The sequence below is a fragment of the Panthera onca genome, chromosome B2, assembly GCF_046562875.1.
Source record: "Panthera onca isolate mPanOnc1 chromosome B2, mPanOnc1 haplotype 2, whole genome shotgun sequence".
NCBI classification, from domain to species: Eukaryota; Metazoa; Chordata; class Mammalia; order Carnivora; family Felidae; genus Panthera; species Panthera onca.
Genome location: NC_138343.1, coordinates 21,952,074 through 21,977,677, shown reverse-complemented (window position 1 = coordinate 21,977,677; position 25,604 = coordinate 21,952,074).

Sequence of the window (25,604 nt, the reverse complement as noted above, 5' to 3'; positions counted from 1 at the left end):
CTCTGTCTCTCTCTATCTCTCTCTCTCTCTCAAAAATAAATAAATATTAAAAAATATTTTTTTAACTTTAAACAACCAAACCAAATTTTATCCAGATAGGTTCCCTAGAAATAGTAGATTATTATAACCATAAGACGTCCCATAACACTGATTCTCACACTTTAGTGTGTTTCAGAATCATCGAGAACATGGTACAATTTCTGGGCACCCAGAGTTTCTTTTTTGTTTTAAACTTTTTCTTTTTTTAACATTTATTCATTTTTGAAAGGCAGAGAGAGACAGAGGGCGAATGGGGCAGGGGCAGAGAGAGAAGGAGACACAGAAACAGAAGCAGGCTCCAGGCTCCAGGCTCCTAGCTGTCAGCACAGAGCTCAACATGGGGCTCGAACTCATGACCACGAGATCATGACTTGAGCCAAAGTCAGCTGCTTAACTGACTGAGCCACCCAGACACCCCATCTGGGCCCCCAGAGTTTCTGATTAGCAGTTGGGACCCCGATTTATATTTCTAACAAGTTCCCGGGTGATGGTGATGCTGCTACGCTGGGGTCCACATTTTGAGAACTACTATTCTAGAACAGTATTTTCCAAACTATCATCAGTATCACCTCTGGTGTTTGTGAAATTTCCAGATACCGCTATAATATTCTGATTCAGAAAGGTGGACACGATTCTACTGCAGCAAAGTTCATGCATGATTGTATTGTAGCCAAACCATCCACAGACAACTGAAAGTCCCTGGACTTGAGCTACACTCACAAGTAAACTTTGGAATGAAATGTAAAGACTGATTTCCTGGCCATTGTTTTCTATGGCTTGGTTGAATGATTAAGTGAAACAATTTTCTGGGGAAATCTACTCTGTGATTTTAGCTAAACTTTACTATTTAATTCCTGACTTCATCATATACTATAGAGGATTCTGAATTTTCTGATCTGGATACAGCAAACCTCAGAGTAACAGTCTCTCAATCAACAAATATTAATTAGGTACCTATTAAGCAAAAGTCACAATGGACTCCCCAGCAGAGAAAGAAAGAAGCAACATATTTAGTTGTCTTCTAGAAAGATTTCATCAGCTGGTTGCGAAGGTAAGAAGTAGACATACTTTTTTTAAAAAAAGGTAGCTAAAAATTCCAAATAACAAATGACAATTATCAAAGAATGCAGGTGAAGGAATGCTGAGGTCACTTGGAGGGAGAGGGGGATGTAGCTAAAGCTGGAGAACTGAAGAGAAAATCATTGAGGGAGAAGACATAGCAGCATCTGAAGACAAAATTGAGGGAGGATTATGCCTAGAGAAGTTCCAAGGAGAGTTTGAGACTCAAGCCAATTGCAAAAGAAAAGTCTTAACAATAGAAGTAGGACATCTTGGGACCACTGGGGTGGCTCAGTTGGCTAAGTACCCGACTCCTGATTTCAGCTCGGGGCATGATCTCGTGGTTTCTCACTTCAAGCCCTGCATCAGGCTCTGCACCAGTAGGCAGAGCCTATTTGGGGTTTTCTCTCTCCCTATTTCTCTGCCTTCGGGTGCTCACTTTCTCTCTCTCTCTCTCTCTCACTCTCTCTCTGTCTTTCTACCCTCTACCTCTCTCCCTCTCTCAAAATAAATAAATAAACTTTATAAAAAATTAAAAAAAAAAGAAATAGGACATCTTTACTTCTTTGAAAACAGCAAGGGTATCTTTGTCAATTAGCTATTGGCTCTCTTCTGCAGATGACATTGCTCTGGAATAGTACGAATGATTCCTTAGTGCCATCTGGCATTTTCTGGCTAAGAACAGCTCTTGTGCTGAAAACGCAAAGATGGTTGCAGCAAAAATAGCACAGAGAAAATGGTGGCCTGTGTTTATTAACATGTCTTGGCATATAGAAGTAGGAGTCGAGGACTGCTAGACTTTATAGAAACCACATTCATTTTGGTGAGCCATGAGGCTCTGGAATGCCTTTCTCCACTAGGCAATAAAATTATTCAGTAATTATAGCCTTTGATAAAAGAGGTTCAAGTAGAAATTAAATAGGCTTCTGATGAATAATAGCCCTTGATTTAATTTTGAAGCAGACATGTGTGTGACCACCCACCCTTTAATTTACTGGAGGAATGATATCATCAAGGGGTTTCTTAGTTATTGAAAACCTTGTAGAACTTTCTAAAATAATCCTTTAAGACAACCTTCTATTCATCCCATCAGTGAATATGAGACCACATATGGACTTAGAAATTGAAAATATTGAATGTTTCTAAATCAAAAGCAGGATGCACTAAAATAAGATATAATTGCTTATGTCTTGCTACATGAGCAACATCAAGGGACTACCTATGGATGAAGAGAGTATTGAAGAGGTTAGTCATTGCCTTGCTGCCTTCATGCTCTTAAAAATATTATGCCCACATCTGAGCTTTGGTTAGGGGATATGACCTGACCACTGTGTTTTTGCCAATAAACTAATCTCCTGGGAAGCAGCTCTATAGGCAATGGTGGACGCAACTCAACACTGGTCAATCAGATTAAATTCTGTCTCATAAAAAGTTGGATTCAGCACACTGAAAGATTGGGTCAGTTCCCACCAGGAGCCAAGACAAAGTCACGTGGACTTAAGACTGGTGGCCAGTTGAGCCATAAACAAGCAGAGGCTCCAGTCTGTGTGAGAAGACATCCATGTCCTTCATTTGAGAACCTGCTCTGTTAACTGTTCATAAACATGTTCCATGTTTTTTCCTTGATCAAAATGAATCTTTACAGTTTTTAACTGAATAGATATCACTGTAGGATCTAAAGGGGATCACACTGGCCCCCTCTTAAAATTTCAAAATTCCTTGGAATACTGGATGAAATCAGCTGACAGTATCCCAAGTCTGTCCTGTGGCAATGACATGAATGCTGTGGACATTTTTTTTTTTTTTTTTTTGTAACCACAAGTTTTCCAGGAATGTCTGTTCTTCCCCTATAATGATTAGAGAAAATTTCACATAGCCTGACCACTCTGCACATTCACATAGCTTCAAGGAACCTTAGTCATTGGCTCAGGATTCCTCCTGAATGTAGTGTGACACAACTTTGGCAAAAGGCCTTTAACAAAGTCCTGTGAGTGCGAGCATGGCTAACGAACAACCCACTGTAACTGGAGGCTATTTTCATCTCATACCCGAATTCTTCAAGAGATTCTGTTGTAATTTCTGTGGAACTGTCTTCAAAAATATCTTCCCTAGTTGTCTCACATCCCTGCCCCTACCCTAACCTTCCAAACCCATTCTGGGCTGGATGCCATTCTGTATTCCCCCACATAACCCACCAAGTATACTTTTATGTTTGAATGTACTTACTAAAGCATGATGATATTTTTGAAACACTTATTTTTTCCTTGTGATATTTTCCCTCTTTCCCCCTTGTATTTCCTGCTCTCATTCAGTGTCCCTATTCATATTCAAACAGATATCTCTTCTGGATTCATTGCCTCAAGGAAGGACAGAAGACAGAAATGGTCTACTGGCTTAGGTTTTTATATTTCCTAAAGCCCCCCAAAATGAAGGAAATTACACCAACACATCACAATAGAGAGTGTTCTAGAGAGAGGTAAAAGGTCTTCAGGTCTCTGGAGAAGGGGAGACCTCATATCAGTCCAAGGCAAGGCTTCCAAGAGATAACTAGACCTCAGAGGGAGACCATACCTGAAGTGTTCAATTTATTTTCTGGACCAGCAACCACAACAAAGGTCTATTGGACTTCCAGGGCAATGAAGACAGCAGCATTCATGAGATGGGTAGACTGGCTTCTTTCCATATTCTGGGAGCCATGATTCTGTTGTAGCCCTAGTAAGATAGAAGACGACAGTAACAAATGAGATTACATTTCTACTATCCTAATTGCAATAGAGTTTTAGATCTGAATTAAGTACTTGGAAAGGAATTAAGTAAAGTCAAAGGTACACTTTTTAAAACTGAGCCTTACACTTGCCATATCAGTGTTCTTCAGTCTTGTAATCAAGTAGATACATGAATGGGATTGGTCTATCTGTATTCTCCTACAGACTCTCTGGAGCATGTGTTTTCTGTGTGCTGGAAACCCTGCCGGCAAGAACATTCACCCCATGTATGAAGAACCAAGTTTCTCTGGTAAGTTGTTCACTTAATAATCTCTGTGGTGCATGGTAAATTGGTCAGTGAGACAAAGATCCTTCAATGAGATTAATAATGTAGGCTGTTTTTAACTCCTTATCACAAATGGTTTAAAAGAGGGTTTGTATTGCTTGTTCTTATCTAAATTTATTTCATTTATTTGTTTCCTTTTATAAACTTTCTTCTTGCTTGCTTACTTGCTTTCTTCTTTCTAACATGATCTTATTGTTATTTCCAGAGATAACCTGTTAAGCAGTAGAAATATAGATAAGGGATGAGTAGACTTTCAACAAAGAAGTTCATTTTAAAAAAACACCACCATGGGGTGGGGAAGTGTCTGATGCAAGATGGCTGATTGAGCACATGACTGTCTACTCTCTTTGCCAGAGATTCCACTAAAATGACAGTGTCAGAGTGCAAGAAGAGATAAAGCTGTAGCAATGAAGAGACTGGGAATGAAGGTCAATTGTAGATGAAAGACTTCAACAGATTTCTTGAATATGAAAGCAGATGGCAATATGTTAATGGATGAGACAGAGTAGAGGAAGCCAAAGTCCAAATGTGAGTATGAGGGGAATTTCAGGGGAAGTGGCTGCCAGTTATCCTGGCAGAATGCCAGTGAATGTCTAGGTGTAGGGTTAGTGGTCACCTCATCCCATCCCATACACATGGATAGACCAAAGGGAACCAGGTTTTTACATCCAGAAGTGAGAGGAAAAATAGCTGGAGTAATTTCTCTAAATAAATGAATGAACGGGCTGAAGAGGGATTGTATTTTAGTGTGAGTATTGGTCTAAGAGTAAAGCTCTCCATGTTCTGGCATTTGGTGGGAAGAGGTGAAACAGAATGTCTAACTAAAGCCTTGTTTTTCATGTACACATCCTAAGCAAAATCTGCCTGTTAGCTGGCCCTGTGCATTCACGTGGAGTTAGTTCCTTGTCTCCCTTCCCATTGAGGAGCTAATCACAATCGTCTCAAAAAGCATATCAATCCAAATTCAGAAGAAATCAACAATGGATAGTGATCATTAAGAAATCCTTCATTTATAAATATGACTGTACAAACAAGATAAGCAGATATCTGAGGAAAACTTCATTTCCAGAAGGAAATGAAAAGGCCAAAATGCATGAAGTCTCAAGGAAATAGAAATAATTCAGGAACTACAAAGAGATTTTTTTTAAGTATTTAATAAATATCTTCAAAGATATTTGAGAAGACATTGTATTCCTAAAATAAGAATAGTATGATTGAAAAGGGAACAATCAGAGAACAAGAAAGCATTACTATAAATTAGAAATATAGTACCTAAGGGGCGCCTGGGTGGCGCAGTCGGTTAAGCGTCCGACTTCAGCCAGGTCACGATCTCGCGGTCCGTGAGTTCGAGCCCCGCGTCAGGCTCTGGGCTGATGGCTCGGAGCCTGGAGCCTGTTTCCGATTCTGTGTCTCCCTCTCTCTCTGCCCCTCCCCCGTTCATGCTCTGTCTCTCTCTGTCCCAAAAATAAATAAAAACGTTGAAAAAAAAAATTAAAAAAAAAAAAAAAAAAAAAAAAGAAATATAGTACCTAAAATGTGAAATTCAATACAAGGGCTGAAATATAAAACCAAAAATCTCTCCTAGGTTTACAAGGAGCAAATTTGAGGATAAAGATAAAATTTATAAAGGGTTAATACAGATGCAGAAATCCACCAGTTGGCTAAGAGGAATTGAAAAAAAGAGAACAGAGAACATGAATGGGAGACGTTTTTTTAAAGAAATATAGGCTATTTCTTCAAATGGAAGAAAGACAAATCCTCACATTTGATGAATTCATTGAGTACTGAGCAGGGGGAATGGAAATAGCTACACAGTTAGCACATCCTTTTGAACACCAAAGGCAAAGGAAAAAAAAACATAAAAACTTCCAGAGAAAAATGCAAGGAACCACTCAACTTCTCATCATTAGTCACATTAGATTTGGAAGATAACAAATCAATGTTTTGAAAATTCTATGGGAAAAAATATTTTGAACCCATAATTTTATACCCAGGCAAACTAGCATTGGGTGAGAGTAAAATAAAAGTATTTTAAGACATACAAAGACTCAGTTACAGTACAGTACAGTTACCATTCAGTAAAACCTTGGATTGTGAGTAACTTGTTCCACAAGATGAGAAAACATTTCTAATAAGTTTTAACTTGAGAAACAAGCAATGCCTTGCAATACGAGTAGTATGTGGTACTGAATGTCACATGATCGCAACTGAGCCAATGGTTCTTGAAATGCACTTTGATATATGAGTGCTTTGTATTACCAGTATGTTTCCAGAACAAATTATGCTCACAAACCAAGGTTTTACTGTATTTTCTGTCTTAGGATGCCTTCTGAGTATATACCCCAGGAAAACCAAGGAGAAGACCAAAAAGAAGACATGGAATACAGGATTGGCCTTGAATCCAGGAGGTCACTGAAGAGAATCCCAAGGATGACAGCTGTGCAGCAGATCCAGACAACAGGTCCAGATTAGAAAATTCTTGGAAGGACCTCATTGTGGGGGGCTATGAGTAGATAAAAGGATTCTATATAATAGTAATTGGCATTATTGAAAGGCTGGATACATATGAGATTGTGGTGGGGACCTAAGATTCTTTTATAAGTAAGAAAAAAGAATTCCAACTAGAAGTACCTGGTAAACATGAAGAAAAAAGTCAGGGTTCAAAAATGAAGGGACAAAAATAAGACTTGAGTTTTGAGTAACTAATAAAGTATAAGAACAGAAAAATCCATGTGACCTGAAGGCTAGAAACATTTTGCTTCGAGTGCACAGGAATCATGACATTAGACCTGTAGAGCAGGACACGTAATCCTTAGCTCATGCCTCATCTCTGAAGTCAACATTTATACAGTCTTAACAATGTCAATGCTGCTTATTAGTTTTCCAGTTTCGGAGTCCACAGAGAGAAAAAGCACAGAAAATTTAATTATCATTGTAGAATAGAATAGAAATGTTCTCAGCTTTGACAAAGTGAAAGTACAGCTCCAGCTGCCGGCACATAGGAAGTGGAAGGGGAGTGGGAGATGGAGGGAAGGGTAGGGGGTTATGGCCCCAGGAATGTCGAATCTAAAGACAGAGTTTCTGGGCACAGAGGGGTGCTTACCAGGGGCTGGGGTGTTGGTCAAAGGGTACAAATTTCCAGTTATAAGATGAATAAGTTCTGGGGATTTAATGTACAGCATGGTGATTAAAGTTAACAACACTGTATTATATATTTCAAAGTCGCTAAGACAATATAATTTTGTGATGTAATAGATGTGCTAGCTAACTCTATAGTGGTGATCACTTTGAAGTATATAAGTGTGTCAAATCAACATGTATACCTGAGACTTACACAATGTTATATGTCAATTATATTTTAATAAAGCTGGAAAAAAGAGAAGTTTATGGAATAATAAGTGGAGAATTATTATTAATATTTATTGTTATAAAGGTAAAATATACTCACCTAAATTTGAAAAGAAGGGAGAAAAAAAAGTAGAGTGTCATAACAATACAATAAACCCTCCTCTCCTACGGCAGCGATCAGTATCTTAGTCAAAAGGACCAGTTAGTTCTTTACTGCAAACAGAAGTCGGCATGACTAGTTTAAACAGAAAATAAAGTCCTTATAGGGTATTGGAATCAGAGTCCCCTAGAGGCTCATGGAACTGGTTACACAGTTTCACACAATGCGGAGCCCAGCCACGCTGCGGGAGGGGGCACAGGGGTCCTAGAATTAAACCCACAGAGAAGGAAAAGCAAATATTAGCTCCTAAAACAGCTTTGTGGTGAGTGGTTTTGCATGGGGCCGCTCTCAGGAAATCTCCTCATCTCCACTCAACTTCTGGCACAGACTCCACAGCCCCTCCCAATGCCACTCAGGCTTGGATGGCAGATGTTCTTCCACTGCTGTCCCCATGAGCCTGAAGCCCTGCTGTCACACTCAGCAAAGAAAGTGAATCCCCTAACAGCAACTTCCTTCTTCTGCTCCCTGCTAGGACATAGCCCAGTGTGGGTGGATCTGGTTAGTAAAGCTGCTACCATAGACTTGCATCTTTCCAGCAGGGGAGGCTGGAGAATGAGTTTTGGCTTCCACCTTGGGGAGGTGGGACCCATAACGTGGGAAATCTACAGAGGAATAGAAATAGAAAAAAAAATGGTATTCATAAGACATTGGATGACAGAAACCTGACAATCGTCCATCATATTCAGTGTGACAAATCAAGAAATCAAGTCATATGTGCATGAAGAAACATGGTAGTAATAAGCATAGCATTTGGAAATATGGCATTTGTGCACCAGAAAAAAAAAGAAAAAAACAACAAAAGAAACAGGTAAAAGGTTGCCCCTACACAGTGGGATTGGGGTGATGACAAAGTGGCAGGAGACTATAACTCTTTGTTATAATTCTGCATACGATTTTATTTTACACATGCATGTGTTACTTGGCTGAAGACCTCAATAATTTTAAAACTCACCCTACAACATTTTAACCATGATGTGTACTCAAAGATACCAAAATCCCTACCGGCATCACCTGCCCTACACAAATTCCAACTTAAAAATTATAGTTTTCTTATAGTTAAACATTAGCTCCATGCAAGTTGGTATTGAACTTACTGAAAACAATTTCTTTTCCCATAAACACTGATTTTCTTTTTTTCAAAGGGAAACTTTTGTTTACGGTCTGTTGTCCTGAAGGAAATATAGGTGGATGTCAATGGTGTGAACGCTGGGAAGGTTCTTTTGTGACACAGCAGTTTCTCAAGGTAGAGTGAAACCTGAACTATCAGGAACAGCGCCTGAGCTCAGCAAGGGTGCTCTATGGAAAACTGCCTCACCATTTCAAAAGTAGTGCCAACACTGTTTCCTGTGTCCTTGATATGTTTCCCATACTCGATTGAGAAACCGAACCAATACTATTTGATTTTTCTTCCCCTTTTTTCTGCTTTGCTGTGCAAAAAGTTTGTAAAAAATAATAGCTAATTTTTCCTATGAACTTATCATTTGCCAGGCACCTTTCCATTGTTTCTTTTATTCATTTATTCAGCTAAGTTTACCTTGTACCTGTCATGTGCCAAACACTGGGAATACAACAACGAACAGTAAGATTGATCCCTGTAAACACTGATGTTGTATAAGACAGTTAAGCCTAAAGAGATTGGATGTAACTTAGATAGGCTCAAGTCCTACATCACCATTAACCAGCTGACTGACTTTAAACCACTTAGCTTAATTCTCTGTTCCTTGGTGTCCTTGTTTGAAATGGGAATATTATTTATCTCAGGGGATTATTGTGAGGTTTAAGTAACATACATGTAAATATTTGCTATTTATATTGTTACCTGTTATTTCAGTGAGGAACAATATGCAGGAATAGGCAATTATGACAGAGCTATAGAGCAATAGGCATGAGAATAGGTATAAAAGTTGTCCACAAGAGGTCACTTATTCCTGCCTCAGTAGCTTAAAGAAGGTTTCCCTGAGGAAGTAAGATCTAAGCTAAGGACAGATAAATGAGTAGGATTGTTAGCGAGAAACAGGAGGCGAAGGGTGTTCCAGCTGGAGGGAACGAGGCCAAGAGAGTTTTCTAAAGTATGCAACTTTCCATTACATTCAGGGTGGGTGAATGTGGAGTATGAGTCAAAGTGCAACCAGGGAGGGAAGCAGAAACCAAATCAGAGATTTGAAGACAACATTTATAACTTTATCTTTCTTCTACGAGCAATAAGGAACTATATAATGACATTCAACAAGGGCATATTTTGATCAGGTCTGCCTTGGAGAAATACCACTCTGGCTTCAATATAAAGCATGCATAGAACAGAGGAGAGGCTTGGGACAAGGAGACCCATGAGAAGGCTTATATTGACCAAAGAAAGAAAGAAAAGTGACCAGTACAGGGTAAAGTGGTGGGGACACAAGGAGGTGGAAACCATAGGTTTGGGCAAAAGATTGAGTGTGAGGGCAAAGGAAGCCAGAGAACACAGTAAAGGAAGCATATTTTAGGGTAAAAGTAATGAGTTTACCTTTGCAAGTTGAGTTTGAGATTCCAGTGAGATATCCAAGTGAAAATAACTAGTAGTTAAGATGTGTCTGAAGCCCAAGAGAGATCTGGGTTGAAGCAAGGTAGAAAGATACCCTAACAGCATTTCCCACCAGAGATTTTTCTTTTCTTTATTGAGGAAAGATCTAAGCTAAGGGTCTATGCTAGTAACTTCATGTCCTTGGACAAACAGAAATAATCTTAATGTAGATCTTCCTTGTTTGGTGAAAACCATCTTGGTTGGTTCCCTCTTTAGTTAGATAGGCATGGACCTCACTGTCTTACTAGACGGGTATGAGAAGCCCCTTGTGTTTGAAATGTGTTTTAAAAGTTACTTATGCCATTCAAGAGAGTATGTGCTTGAGTGGGAAAGAGTATGTATTGGTCAGGATAAGCTAGGTTCTGCAGTGGTAACAAATAACATGAACAATACCAGTGGCTTCTGCCAGCAAAGGTTCCATATCTCACTTTTTCTATGTGTCCATTATATATCAGCAGTATTCTGCTCATTGTGGTCTCTCAAGTACCCATAATGATAGAGCAACCATATTTCTAACCTTGCTGCTGTCCACCAGAGAGAAAACAGAGCTGTGGAGGATCTAGGACAAGCCATAATATGCTCTTGCCTAAAAGTGGCCCACATTACATCTGCTCACAAATCACTGGTCATAACTAGTTTCGTGGTCCCACTAAATCAGAATAGGTCCAGAAAGTGCAATTGTATCCTATACCTGGGAGGTGGAAAGCTTGAAATTTTAGGTAAATGGTGTTAATGACTACTACAAAGGGGACTAATGAACTGGAAGCCTATCCCAACCCAGATCTCATAGGAGCAGCCTAGGAATTGCTTTCACTTCAAGATCTGCTGGAAGAGGCCTCCCAGCAGCACCCATGGTAGCAGCTGCTGGCATCATGATTTGGAGCCAACCTGCCCTCTTTCCTAGCACAGGCTCAGCTTCCCTAGCACAGGCAACACTTCCCTCCATGTAGCCTCATCTTCCAGTGAAGGTTCACTTGCCACCACATTCCTGAATAGACTTGTCTCCCCTAAAAGGAGGACTCAAATGCCACTGTGTATTTGTGTTCTGTGTGGCCTTGTGTCATCCAAGACACTTCAGTGTCTAGCTGTTTTCAGCATTAGACGTAATCTTATGACATTAAGTGACTAACACCAAATCATCTCCCATTGCTTTGACCCTGGAGCCTTGAGGAAGGAGCTAGACAAGAAAATGGAATGATTTTTAATCTTGGAGGCTTTGCCCAGTTTGGGCAGGAGAACCCGTCCTCGACAGGAGCCCTGGGATATGAGCAACCCACTTTCAAAGTGTCACTTTCGTCAGGCAAAACTCTACCCAATCACGAGTGGTCACTGGGAAGGTGAGGATTTGATCTGCTGTTCACACTTATAAAACTCACTAAATCTAGCCTTTGTGCAGCACACAACATTCACCAAGCCCACGGAAGCAAAATAGGACCAGGCTGGACTAGACTCTTCCCTCTCAGGGTCCTGCCAGTTCTCTGAGACTCCTGGAACCATAAAGGGGAAGGGAGCTGAGGGTGGGCTAAGGAAATAGGGCATGGGGAAGGAGGTGACCTCTGCATTTCCTGCACCACCCTATGGTCCTCAAGCATGGCCATCTGGAGAGCACCTGGAATATGTTGTTTGAACCTAAATTACGCAGTGGAGACTCCAATAGATGGATGCCAGCTGATGTCATAGATATGAATGGGACTCTGCAGCAAAAGTGTGCACAAGAACACGGAGATACAGAACAGAAACTGAGTACCACCAACTTGAGAACAGAATATGGGAGACTAAGAGATGAAGACAACAGAGCCTGAAAAGTGCCCACAGAGGGAGAAGGAAGCAGTCTCGTGAGATTCTTGGAAGCAGAAGGGAGGGAATGTGTCAGAAAGGTGGGCTTGGTCAATGTTCCTGAGAAACACCCAAGACAAAGACAGTGATTTAGTAACAGAGGTGGAACTGGTTACCTGGCCAGTACAATTTCAGTGGCAGGATGGGGGTGGGAACCACGCAACAGGGTGATAAGAAAGGAAAGATGGAAATATAAAGCAGCATTATATATATTACCTCCAAACATCCTATATCCTACAGTCAGGTATTATTTTCTCCTCTTTAAAAAGAAGGAAGCAGAGTTGCCCAAGATGCCCAGCTGGGAGGGAACAGAGCTGAGAGTTAAACATGGACTTTCTACATACCACTGCCTTCCACAAGCCACCTTGCCACCTTTTGTGTCCTTATCCCTGATCACATGCCCCACAAGAGGTATCAGAATGGGCTTTTCATAGTTCTGATGTAAAAACACACTAAGCAGTAGGAAGGAAGCCCTATGCATATGCTTGTCTGTTAGTCAGAGAAACAGAGTTCCATGAAAAACTTGGGGAAAAAAAAACCATCAGCAGCTTCCATTTTCTCTTCATAGCAACATGTGTGTTTGTTTTCACGGGCCCTGTTCATGAGCCCCTATTGCACATCTCAGAATTCATTGGACTCAGATACCCCCTTGCTATGGTGCAAAGATGCTGAACTGCCAAGAGCATGTTACAGGCTGTGCCTCTTTGAAGAACCAGCTTGAACTGATTGTTCTTCAGCTTTTCACATAAATTACAGAACATGAGGCCCACAGCTTTGCCCAAAGTTGTCAACAGGTTTTAATTGTCTCTGCTTTTCCGTACACACAGATGGCTTCGTTAAGCTGCTCTAAGCAGACCTCTGCCGTCTCCACTAAGAAAAATCAGACACAACAAATGGAAATCCGTTTAAAAAGAAAAATTATAATAAAACTCCAAAGTAACTGTTGCTATTTTTTCCCCCAGAAGGTAAATGTTATATGAAGCAAAATAGTAGAAGTGACAGTGCAGAGATAGAGGCAAGGTAAGAAAACCCCCAGGATGAAAGTATGGACGTTTGAAGGAAGGTGCACAAACTACTAAAAAAAAGTAAGTAGAAGTATTTGGAAAAGTCAGGAGACCATTTTTATCCATGACATCTAGAATGGGACCCCAATTTCAGTTTTTGTTTCCACGTTAATTCAGAAAATCTAGAAAGGGTCCAGCTATTCCACTCAGAACTCTCTCCTTCAGCAAAAAAATGGGAAAAGTGTGTATACATTAAAAGCTTACATTGTAACATTTTTATAGTAGTAAAAACTGGGGAGTAAATTAGTTAAGTATAGTTTAACTACATGGCAAGACCCCATACACCTCTAAAGTTGATCATGGTGCAGTCTATAATTTAAGGGCATGAAATGACTGTGATTTATTAAGTGGGAAAAAGTCGATTACCCCAAAATGATTCAATCTCTATATACACTAATGGTTTACCTTCTTTGAAGCAACCAATGTAACCAACTTTTTATGTATCTTCCAGAGATATTTTATGTGTTAGCCTGTATATACACATACACATATACTGTACATTTACACATATGCACATGCACATGCATGCATGTACATATACATGCACACATTGTGTTTACCAAATAGCAACATGCTATATTCATTGTTATGCATGTTTTTAAAAACCAACAATGTTGGGAATGCAAGCTGGTGCAGCCACTCTGGAAAACAGTATGGAGGGTCCTCAAAAAACTAAAAATAGAACTACCCTATGGCCCAGAATTGCACTACTAGGCATTTATCCAAGGGATACAGGTGTGCTGTTTCAAAGGGACACATGCACCCCCATGTTTATAGCAGCACTATCAACAATAGCCAAAGTATGAAAAGAGCCCAAATGTCCATTGATGGATGAATGGATAAAGAAGATGTGGTATATATATATATATATATACAATGGAGTATTACTCAGCAATCAAAAAGAATGAAATCTTGCCATTTGCAACTACATGGATGGAACTGCATGGAGGGTATTATGCTAAGTGAAATTAGTCAGTCAGAGAAAGACAAAAATCATATGACTTCACTCATATGAGGACTTTAAGAGACAAAACAGATGACCATAAGGGAAGGGAAACAAAAACAATATAAAAACAGGGAGGGGGACAAAACAGAAGAGACTCATAAATATGGAGAACTGAGGGTTACTGGGGGGTTGTGGGAGGGGGGATGGGCTAAATGGGTAAGAAGCATTAAGGAATCTACTCGTGAAATCATTGTTGCACCATATGCTAACTAATTTGGATGTAAATTTTAAAAATTAAATTAAAAAAAAATCACCCTGCAGGCAAAAGATATAAACTAATATGTTAATAACACAGTAACCTGAAGTTACTCCAGCAGTAACCTGAAGTGTTGTGACTGACTATACAGTAGGATAATAGGCCAGAGATCTTCTGAGCTGCCAAAAGAATTTTAAGTTCTGATGCAACACAGACTATGTATCTTTAATGTCAGGAAGCACCTGAGCAAACCTTTGTTAATTCTAAGCTTGGCACTGTATTGAAACATTGATTTTCCTGTTCAAACGCTGGAATTCTTGTTCAAAAAAAATTTTTTTTTATTTGGAAATCTATTTAAAGACTGTGAGCTTCATAAGGCCAGGGACTATGTCTTGTTGACTTGATATTTATTTTTTAGTTCCTGGTATGTTATAGATATTCAGTAAGTGGTTAATAAATGAACAGAATTGTGGACTTGAAATTGAAGAGGACAGAATTGTGTTGGGAGAGTTCTCAATAAATTAAAATCAAAGTTGCCTCTATTGCAGCAAGTGGAAGTAATCACACATTTATACTCACCAACCATTGATAATATAGCACATGTGTACAAAAGTGACTATATGTCAATAAAAATGGAAACAATAATTAATAAATCTCTTCTATTTCTGAAAAAAACCCAACAATGTATTTCCCATATGCAATGTATAAAGAACTGTCCCATTCCTTTTAATGGATGCATAGTATTCCATAATATGGATACACCATACTTGTCTATTAGCAGGATTGTAAGTTGTTTCCAACACACAATGCTCTGGTGGATAGCCTTATATGCAAGTCATTTCACATGTGTGAGTACATCTGAGATAAATACATAAAAGGTCAAAGGATATTAGCATTTTATATTTTTAAAGGTATTGTTAAATTGTACTCCATAGAGACTGTACCAAATTACATTCCCACCAGCAATGCTATGAGAGAGCCCAGTTTCTAGTTTCCAGCCAATGCAACATGTATTGCTATGTAGTAGGTAACACAAAAAATGATGTGTCATTATAGTTTTAATTACTATTTTCCTTATTATACACAAAGTTGAACATCATTTTGTTTGGTGGTATTTCCTTTATTATGAATTGTTCTTTCATATATTTTATACATTTTCCTATTGGGTTGTTGGTTTTTCTTACTGACTTGAATATATCAGTCTTTTCTTTGATGACTTTATTCATTCTTCAGAATGGTTTCCTTACTTAAATTTTTTAAATCTCATATATTTTTCTAATTCTTCTAATTCCCCTTTTAACATAAAATTTTAATCAGTCTGTAGATTTCTGTATATTTAACAGGTAAAATGGGAATCCAATTTTTTCCCAGATTATTTTTAAGGTGATCTGAAACCATTATTTCCATAGTCCCTATTTTCAGCTACTATATTAAAATTCAACCTATATTATTTACTAAATTACTATATGTAGTTGGGTATGTTTCTGGACTTATTTTATTTTCTAGCTATTTTTCTAGCCACATACTAATATCACATTGTTTTACTTTTTGCAGCTTTAGAATATGTTTTGATATCTTATAGAGATAGCTCTTCCTCCTTCTCTTTTTAAATGCTCCTGACCATTCTGATTTATTTTTTTTCACATGATGCTTACAATCAGTTTATCTGGTTAAAAGAGTGTTGGAGTTACATAACATTTATGGATTAATTTGAGAGAAACTTTATGAAGTTGAGTTTTTCTACCCATGAAAAGACTATGCATGGTCTTTTTCAGTAGAATTCTTTATTGAATGAAGTAAACAAAAATCAATCTTTATGTGCCAGGGATGTCAGAATCGTAATACAAAGTTTTATTCAGAATCTACAGGCCCATTTATTTGATTGACACAAAACCTTGCTTTGCTTTAGATGGTCTGTTTCTATTTTTGCAGAAAAAGATACTCAATAACTTAAACAAGGCTTCTCTGAATGTCACATTTGCACAACAAGGGCAGAACCAAGACTAAATGAGTCACTCACATGTGGAATGCATCTATTTAATAATGCATTGACCTCCAAACGCTCTAAAATTAGTTAGGTGTTCTTGCCCAACCCAAAACACAACTTAGTTCCATTTCTTCATCCCAGATACTGCATGATGCATCACCCAACAAGAAAACATCTAAAATTATCTTATTTGGAAGCACTTAATAAAATAAACATTACTGAGTAACATTTGACAATTAGCTTTGAAAGACATAAAATTTCTTTGACAACAGATAATCTTGGAAATGTTTATTATTGAATATTCCCACTATATAATTGTCACATTATTTCACAATAGTGTAATTTATAATCAAGTGCCATCGACTCCCTAGACCAAGAAGGAGACCTTCTACTGATTATTAACTGATTTTTCCAAGGTCATTCTGAGAGTCCATGAAGGAGCTGAGATTGAAGGAAGGAACTACTTCATTATGACAAGAGTAAACCAGTGTTTTTCCAATAAGATATTGTTTCTGAAACATAAGCCTGTAAGCTCTGGGCTTGTTTTTCAACAGTTCTTTGTCCATTAACTGTTTACTTCCTTTATACATAATTCTAGGGTGGCCCTGAAACTAGCCAGTGGACACCCAATAATTGCTCCATTCCCACTACTAATCCACAGTCTGATATGGCAGGGGTAAAAGGATGGACGTGGTTAGAGACTAATAGTCCTCTGTTCAATATGAAGCATGCACCTAAACCCTGTGAACTTGAACAAGTCATTTAAATACATGATTCAGATGATGTGGCCCATGGCCACATGCACTAGAATCCCTTAGGTGCCTGTTTAAAATGTGCATTCCTAAACCTCATCCCTAATGTATTAAACTATAAACTGTGGGGCTGGTCACATCATCTTCATTGTTAACAACCTTCCCAGGATATTCTTGCCCATGCAAATTACCTCAGTTTTATTTGTTCATCTGTAAGATGGTACATGATCAACCTTCTTCATAGGGTGGTTTTGGGAGTTCCAAATAATTACATATGCAAAGCACCTGGCACACAGAAGTGGCTCAATAACATCAGTTCCCTTCCTCTCTTTTTCTCTTCTACAAAATAATAAGGAAAAATGGAGATGAATATAGCATGCTATTTTAGAGTTTTTTTGTTCTTTGCTAGGAATAGATGAAGCCACTATCCTCTTCTTAGAACTAAATAAATCTTAGTCATCTAAAACTCAAGCTCAAAATTTTTCATGAGCAGCATTTAACTGATGTTATAGATCTGAACTTACCAGATGGTCACATAATTTTGAAATACCAGTAGGCAGCAATCCTCAACAATGTATATTCCAGCTATCAATCTATTGCCTCTTGGCTCTAAATTCATACTTCATTACCTGCTCTGGGAAAATGGATATGGGCCCCGTAAATAGTATTTCTCTGCTAGATGGCGTGATACTAAGTTTTGTCAGTAGAGGGCACTGGAGAGACATTATAAGAAGAAAAGATTTAGCTTCCTGGCTCTGTGTGCTTACTTGCCACATTCCTGCAATGTGCAAGGTTTCCCTAGGACCCAGCGCCTGTAGCATACATGGCTTCCCCAGTGCCCAGATCTTACAATGTAAACAGATTAGCTAGCACCCAGATTCTTGTAGCAATTATAGCTTCTCCAATGTCTAGCTCCCACAGTACATAGAAACCAGCAGCTTACCTCAGCACTCCCTTCAGGCTGAGATGCAAACCTTTACTTCTGGTCATAGTAGGTTAACAGAAACCTGATTTACCCTTACACCTTAAACAACTAAAAAGTTGGACAAAATATACAAAACAATAGTCTTCAGTCATTGGGTAACAGATATCCCAGGACAGTGATCTCTGAGAGAAGGGATGCAAATGAGGTGACTGTTCACCTTGATACTTGGAGTTTGCAAGCCACAGTTCAGCGAGGGGGAACTCAGGCAGAGCCCAGTGGTCTTCTTGAGTCAAAGACTCAAGTTTAATATTTGGTTAGGTCAGAGTTGCTAAACTTCTCAGAACAGGGTACTAGAAGAAAGAGAACTGAACAGAAAGCTTAAGACATCTTCGGAAAATTCATCTTAAGTGCTTAACCAAGTATTGATGGGTGCACGAATGGGAAGGAGCTACCATACTAGATATGAAACACTGAAAAGTAGCAGGTGGAACAATCCACAGAGACAGAAATTGTTTGCTAAAGAAAAAGACCTCTGGAGATACAGAATGTTGAGTAGAGTCCTCAGCAGGGAGTTGCCTCAGTAGTGCAGCAAAGTGGAAAGGCCATTCTGGACCTGCTGTCTTAGCTTAGGCCGCTACAGAAAAAAAAAACAAAAAACATAGAATCAGTGGCTTAACTAACAGACATTTATTTATCACAGTTCTGGAGGCTGGAAAATCCAAGACCAAGGTGCCAACAGTCAATTGCTGGTGAGAGTTCTCTTCCTGACTTGCTGATGGCTTCCTTCTCACTGTCGTATGTGGAGAAAAAGAGAGCACTCTGGTATTCCTTCTTCTGATAAGGACACTAATCCCACCATAGGGTCCCTACCTGCATGACCTCATCTAAACCTACTTATAACTCAAGGCCTCCACCTCTAAGTACTATTTGATCAGGGGATAAAGCTTCACTGTATGAATCTGGAGGGGACACATTCAGTCCATAACACATGCTCCACAAAACTTGAAAGCAAACCTTTCAAGAATCAAGCAGTTTCCAAGTAAATGAGCTATACCCCAGAACAACAACAAAAGCACAGTAAATCCTTTTTGCGAGCATAATTCATTCCAGAAACATGCTTATAATCCAAAGCACTCGTATATCCAAGCAAATTTCAAGAACTATTGGCTCAGTTGTGATCATGTTATTTTCGGTGGCATGTACTGCTCATATTACAAGACATCACTCATTTACCAAGTTAAAATTTATCAGAAATGTTTGCTTATCTTGCAGAAGACTTGCAAAATAAGTTACTCACAATCCAAAAAAAAAAAGTTACTCACAATCCAAGGTTTTACTATACTTAAAAGAATAACTGCCCTTCCTCCACAAAAAAAAAAAAAAAAAAAAAAAAAAACAAAAACAAAAACACAAGCACCAAAAACCAAAATTTTAAATGTCCAGCATCCAATACAAAGCATTAGGCTTTCAAAGAAGCAGGAAAATATGGGTCATAATCAGAAGAAAAATCAATTAATAGAAACAGACCCAGAAATGATGAAGATTATAGAATTTGTAGGCAAGGACATTAAAATACCTACTATAAATGTATTACAGGGGCACCTGTGTGGCTCAGTTCATTAAGCATTGGACCCTTGTCTGACTCTTCCACTCAGGTCATGATCTCACGATTGTGAGATTGATCCCTCCATCAGGTTCTGTGTGGGGCATGGAACCTGCTTAAGATTCTCTTTCTCCCTCTGCCCATTCCCCACTTGCTTGTGTATGCTCTCTCTCTCCCTCTCTCTCTCTCAAAAAAAAAAAATTATTACATATGTCCAAGGAGGCAAAGAAAGCATGAGCATGATAAGGAGAAAAATTAAAGATATAAAAGATACCCAAATTGAACTTCTAGTGATAATAAATACACTAGATGGAAATAAGAGCCGATTGGACATAGAAGAAGAAAATATTAGTGAACTTTAGGCTCTAACAATAGAAACTATCAATAATGTACACAGGAAGAAAAAAATACTGAAATAATAATAGTAATAATAATAATAATAATAATAATAATAGAGACAACAGAGCTTCTGTGAGATGTGGGCCTATATTAACCAGTCTAATATATATGTAACTGAAATCCCAGTAGGAGATGGGGGGGAGAGGGACTAATGGCCTAAAATTTTCCAAAATTGATAAGAACTCATTAAATTTCCACAGACCCAAAAAGCTCAATAAACCCCAAGCAGAAAAAAACGTGAAGAAAACCACTCTAAAAAACATCATAGTCAAATTGCTAAAAACAAAACAAAACAAAAAAACCCAAAAAACAAGGATAGACAAAAAGCCATTTCAATGGAGAAAGGATAGTCTTTTCAACACATGGTGCTAGAAAAATAGGATAGCCACATGCAGAAAAAAAAAAAAAAAAAAGGAAGCCTGCTCCACACCTTGCATCCTATATAAAAATTGTAGAGTAGGTCACAGGCCTAAATGTTAAACTTAAAACATAAAAATTCTAGAAGATAATATTTATGAGCTTAGCTGGTCAAAACTTTCTTAGATAAGATAGCAAAAGTATGAATCATATTTTTTAAAGTTATAATTTTGACTACATCAATGTAAAACCTGTTGCTTTTCAAAATGCACTGTGAAGAATATTAAAAGACAAGCCACCAACATGGAATAAATATTTGCAAAACGCATTGATAAAGCACTTGTATCCAACACGCAGAAAGAATTCTTACAACTCAAAAATAAAAAAAGAAAACCTCAGTGAAAACAAATAAACAATGATTTCACCAGAGAAATGTAAATGGCAAATAAGCACGTGTACAAGATACTCACTATTGTTAGTTAGGGAAATGCATATTAAAACTCCAAAAAGTAAATATGACAGCAAAATCACAAACAATAAAAGAAAAAAAATAGATAACCTGGGCATCATCAAAAGGAGAAGCTTGGTGCCTCAGAGGAAATACATCAAGAAAGTGAAGATAGTCCACATAATGGGAGAAAATATTTTTCAGATTATATATCTGATAAGGGGCTTATATCCAATGTATGTTATATAAGTGTATGTATATAACAAATATATAAAACAAATTATGTATATAAACATATATATTATGTGTATATAAAACAACTCAATAATCAATGACCCAATTAAAAATAATGACACAATTTGAAAATGTGCAAAAGATCTAAACAGATGTTTCTCCAAACAAGATACACAAATGGCCAGTAAGCACATGAAAAGATGCTCAGCATCATGAGCGTTGGGGGGGGGGGGGGGGGAATGCACATCAATATCACAATGAAGGGCACCTAGGTGGCTCAGCTGGTTAAGCGCCTAACTCTTCATTTCGGCTAAGGTCATGATCTCACGGTTTGTGAGATTGAATCCTGAGTAGGGCTCTACGCTGACAGCACAGAGCCTACTTGGGATTTTCTCTCTCCTTTCTCTGCCCCTCCCCTGGTCACTCTCTCTCTCCCCCTCTCTCTTCCTCCCCATCTCTCTCTCTCTCTCTCTCTCTGCCAAAAATAAATAAATAAACATTTAAAAAAAAACACAATGAAATACCACTTGACACTCAATATGGAGGCAGAATAAAAGAGACAGATCAATAACAATCCCAAGAGTTGGTGAGGAACCCTCATACACTGCTGGTGGGAATGTAAGGTATCACAGCCACTTTGGAAAATACAATACCCCAAGCAGCTTGGCAGTACCTCAGACAGTTAAATATAGAGTTACCATACGATTGAGCAATTCCACTCCTAAGTATACACCCAATAGTTTAATGACAAAAGGAAAACCATCTCTAAGGTGGAGGTCATTGTGTTTTGAGGAGAGAGTTAATGCCTGTCTTCCACACAAGAAATACAGTCCCAGGAAGGTACATGGTGCCCCCCAGAAGAAATATGTTGCTTATAATTGTTGAGGCCCCAAAGTGGGACCCATATCAGTCAAGTATACAAGTTGACAGTGTCTCTGAGATGGTCTTCTGGTTGGCTGTTTGGCTTTAAAGTGCTCAGCTTAGTTTGAATCACTGAGTCTAGTCTTTGGTTTTAGAAGCACAGCCTAAGGGGAGACAGTATAACCTGTCTCATTTGTACATACCACCAACCAAGTGGCTTCTATCCACTCCATGGAATCTTTGTGAACTGGGGTTCACAGGTGTTTTATGGAGAGGCTTAGGAGATAAATTCATTCCCTGCTGTTTTCAAAAGACTTCTTGGTAATATTAAAGGGAAGGGTGATCCAACAGAGGTCAGGGTTCTCTGGTGAGGGAAGTCAGACCCAGTGGTCAGTTAAGTTTAAGGTGCTTCCAATTATTTAGTAGAACCACACCAATGGGAAAGACCCTAAGGTGATTCTGAAAGACAGAGGTCATTAATGTCCTCAATCTACTATACACCCTGGAATCAAAGATATTCCCTACCCATGTGTCAAAGTTGTTCTCCCTCTACAATAATGAACTTGACATTTCCTATCCCAGTAGGTATAACTTCATCTTTTATACACTCGTTCCCTGCTTGCACCCATATCTCCATACCTTTCATCCAGAATGGTCAGGTGCAAAAAGCATAAGGATGTTTCGTAAAACTTACAAAGATCTATTATGTCCCCCACATGGGCCATTGTACAGGGAGTCAGTGAGCAGTGTACTCAACCAAATGGTCATTATCCTTATGATCTAGGATCATGGAAATCCCACTAGAGAATCCAAGTGGCTGAACCAGAAATAAATTTAATTCCTAGGCCCCTTTTGGCTTGGTGCACCAACCAGTCCAGCCTGGAATTGCTGTTAGAGGAAAGAAAGTAGGATCATGCCTAGGAATAGTCAGAGTGGAATCCCAAATATTCCTGTAGACCTAATTAACCCTCATCCCTTTAATCCTGATCATTACTTAGGAGCCACCAAGTAATAATCCCTTTCTGAGGCAGCTGCACTATGAGGTATGTGGATCATGAAGACTTTTGCACAAGTGACTTAGACATCTTGACTAGCAGCTGGGCTTGGTTTCCATAGTTCATGACCACAAAGAAGGGTGTCTTTAACCTGACAGGTCTTCATTTTCCAAGTAGCAGGCTATCTGCCTAGGCCACTGGCAATAGCCCAAGAGTCAGTAAGATAGACAAGGTTTATCAGGGAACACACTGGCCAAAGATATGAAGACAACATGCATAATCCAGAAATGCAGATTAACCCCCATGAGGCTCACCTTGGACAAGTGTGGTACAGGGGCAGGTAGACAATTCCTCCTCCTCTTTCTGGATGGGATCTCCTGCAACATAGTTATATGGCTTCTTAGAGGATAGCCACATAAGATGGAGCAACCAGCCACACATAGCTGTGGCCAGCTCACTGAGTCCTCTTCTACTGACCCTCTCTTCTTTCTTGCTCCTGCCTCTACTCCTCACTCTTGCTCTCTAAGATTGTTTACCCCTCAATAAAGTGGTAGTACAAAGTGGGAAACCAAGGCTAGGACACTAAGAATGAATTCCAGCTAGGAAGTTTGTATTCTTTATTATGTTATTCTAGAAAGAAAAATCACCATTTTACAGCATGGTGACTAGTTGAGGTTATCATGTTGCAATTTTTGTGATAAGCTACTTTGTGGGGGAAATGGTAACGTAGAAGCAAAATCTAATTGAAAACACTCCAGTTTTCTCTTTGTTAACAACATTTTTTGCTGAACCATAAGGCACTATCAGCCACTTGTTGCCCACATATCCTAATTGTAGGCAAGGTAGGTAGAGGGAAATCAATAGCCGCCTGAGCACCAGGCTTGCAAAACCAAACCTATAAAATGATGACAAATGTTAAATTTTGTGACAGAGCAGGACAATAATTGGATTTAAAATAAAACAAAACAGAACTGACTGAAAAGCATCTTTTTTTTTACTCTGAATCAAACCTATAATTCATTAGCATACCATTTCCCACTTCCCATCTGGAAACTAGAAATATTGATGATATACATCATGTGGCAGCATCTAAGAAAATCATTTAAGAACTATAAATTTGAAGGTGTGCAAAAATTTGTATTTTATTTGTTTTTTGTATGATTGGGGTGCTTTCCCCTTTTGGAGGAATTATGATTTAGATAAATTTTTCTAGCACTGACTCTGAACTCAACACATTCTGGGGTGTTCTGGAATTTATGTCCCACTCTGCATTTTTCAGCCCCACTATTTCTTTGTAAGGTATCCCAGTGGGAAGGAACCAGAAAACCATTTCTTTTTTTCTTCCCCAGGAATCTTAAAACTCGCATTAAAAATATGAAATGACCCACAATGGCTCCCAAGGGGAATCTGAGAAACAGAGAAGATTCATGAGGGCTTCTTAATGCACAAGTTTCTCTCTATATATTCATAGCCCACATGAATGTCAGAGACCACAGGTGGGAGGATTCAGGAACCTGAGCTTTGCTGACACTTTTAAGGAGGCAGCTAATGGGTCTGACACCATCCTCCTCACACGGTGCACTGCCCGAAGCCCAGTGGAACACATTATCCAATGCTTCTTCCTTCAATCCCTTCCACTTCTGGTTGGAAGGACTTGAACTACTTGAAGGTGGTCAAGCTGTACAAAAGGTTTTCCACACACCAGCCATGTGACTTAACAGCAGTGAAATGTGACCTAAGTCAACATTGACTGAATGCTGGGGTAGGGCAGAAAATATTACATCACTCTTTCCCTGGGTGCTATCCTACAGAAGAGGCTTGCTTTTGCAGGGAAAGTGATCTGCTTGGGCATGCTATGCAGTTGAATGCACCCTGTAGACACCCCAGTCAAAAAAATACTTGTTCTGCCTTGATTGAGCATGCTATGGTCTGAACATTTGTGTACCCCTGGAATTCATATGTTGATGTTCTAACCTCCAATGTGATGTAATAGTAGGTGGTGGGGTCTTTGGGAGGTGATTAGGTCATGAGGGTGGAGCCCTCATAAACAAGACTAATGGTCTTGTTAAAAAAAAAAAAAAGGCTCCAGAGAGATTCCTTGCCCTTCTGCCATGTAAGGACACAATGAGAAGTCTGCAGCCCAAAAGAGGGCTCTCACCCAAACCTGCCAGCACCCTGATCTCAGACTTCCAGCCTCCAGAGCTGTGAGCAATACATTTCTGTGTTTACAAGCCACTCAGTCTGTGGTACTTTGCTATAACAGCCCACATGGACTAAGAGTGTGGAATGAGCAGGTCAGAAGAAAGAGAAACATGTACATCAGGGAGCATTCATAATCTAGAGCAGCATATTGCAAACAAATCAGACTTGCACCCTTGTGACTATGTAAATTCCTCGCTGAAGACATGGGAGCAAAGAAAAGAGAGAGAAAAGCCCAGGAGGGGATGCTACAGCTGGAAAAGAGTCACAGGCAAGCAGGATACTAAGTTAATCACACTAGTCTAGGCCATGGGCCAGTGGCTGAGGAACATAAGACCCCACATTTCCTTTTAAGAAAATAAAAATAGTTTTCATATAGTTTAGCCCTTTGGTTGAGCATGTTACATAAATTTTAAAACGCATCTAAGACATTGCCTCATCATGAAAGCTGCTGATGGAACAGATTGAGGAAGTGGGAACAACATTCATCAGTCTCCACGTCTGGGGCTTGGAATTAGCCATCAC